Genomic DNA, 1,887 nt, shown 5'->3' on the forward strand with positions numbered 1-1,887 from the left:
AATTATTTATTTATTTATTTATTTACAGGTTCTTATATAGCGCAGCAGATTCCGTTGCGCTTTACAATAGTAGACAGTGATAAAACAAACTGGGTAACAACATACAGACTTGGAGGTAGGAGGGCCCTGCTGCAAGCTTACAATCTATAGAAATCGCACCTTGCGAATGAATGTAATCACTGTGCAAATGGATGTTTACGACTACACATCCCCAAAGCAGCTGTGTCCAAAACTCATTGTAACAGGCCTTCCATATAATGATTTTACACTGGCCACAACTCATCGCAGGCGCCGCTTAGCCCTGGACTTACTCGGCGGTGCTATGGTAAAAGGCATATCTGGGCTGGAGCTGATATCGCACACCTCCTCTAAAATGATCAGGCACCCTAGCATTTTCCTGGACACTCCGAGTGTTTTTCTAGCTCAATATCTGAGGAAGCCGCTGAGTCCCTAAGGAGGCGGAGAAACGAGTCATTGTTTATTTCATCATTGAGCAATGGAGTACCGTCCCTCTGTCACCTGCCGAACTCTACAGTTCATAAAGGAACAGTAACTCTGCTGTAAATCAGGAGCCCGGGCTTCCAGAGCTGGACTACTGCTGAATACAGCCACAAACCTACTTAACCCGACGTATCAGTGCAGGTACAGGGAGGTACCTCCCTTTCTTTTTAAATCTCTATTTTTTGTGTCTGGCCAGCCAAGCAAACAGAGAGCCCATGCCTCTGTCTTCTTTATAGTGGACATATCATCATTTATCCACTCCCCAGGGGGACACCATAGAGCTGGGAACAGCAACAGTTCTTGTGGCAAATACCATCTATCCCCGCTGGGGCGCTTAGAATTCACTTGCTGTGTCAGATTATCTGTCTTTATAAACAAATGTTTTTTATATTGTTAATCTAATTTCATTTAATTTTTAATTGTGTATCAGATCACTGGCCAGTGAATATTAGTGTAATAAATATATTTCCTTTTTTATATACAATGTTTCCAGCACGTTTTATGTGATTTTTTTCTTTGTTTTCTGCATCCTTGGAAATAGGCATTTCCATATATAAACGCTGCAGGAACCTGTTGCATACTTGTACATATATTCCATTAGTATTTGTGTGCAGCAGTGTATAGGGTCTATACCTAATAATTGTACGCCAATAAGAACGTAGTGTGGTAGTTGGGTTTAGCGCCAATATTTTTTCTTTTTTTGTTTCTCTAGGCACGCCTGCATTTTATTAGCACTCCCACTAAACAGCTGATTTTCACCCCCCCCTGCCACCTACTTCCTGCCAATCACCTTGCAAACGACATGCATATAGAAATAGTTTCTGAAGTTCATCTCAGGATGGCCTCGCGCATGCATAATCACAGGCTGCACCATACTTACTTACCTGACTCTCCATGAGGGAGAAAATGCTCTGTTCCTGGACTTCCCTGGTAATATGTGATTGCCATCACCTGTGGTGAGCTAGGTAATGGACAAGAAAGGTGTTTCACCACAGGTGATGGTAATCATACATTACCAGGGAGGTCCAGGAACAGAGCATTTTTTCCATGAAGGAGAGGGTCAGGTAGGCAAGTATGGGCTGTACACATGCGCTGCCTGGCAAATTCGCATCTGTGCAATCAGGACTGAATCGAACCCTCTGTCTGGGTGGTGCAGTCATTTGCAAACTGCGATCAGGTCTGAATCCGTTCCACTTGCAAAGCTTAAAATGTAAAAGTAGACAGGCTGCATACTGTAGCTGGCAAACATGGCAGCTACCTCCCCTTACCCATGTCACTGGGTAGGTGGTATATGCAGCAGCACAGGTCGGTGACAGTAGAGATATATCACGCCTCACTTTGCCTACACAGTCGCACGGCGCAATACTGACTACTATACAGCAGCGC

This window comes from Crinia signifera, chromosome 2 (assembly GCF_055691185.1).
Source record: "Crinia signifera chromosome 2, ASM5569118v1, whole genome shotgun sequence".
NCBI lineage: Eukaryota > Metazoa > Chordata > Amphibia > Anura > Myobatrachidae > Crinia > Crinia signifera.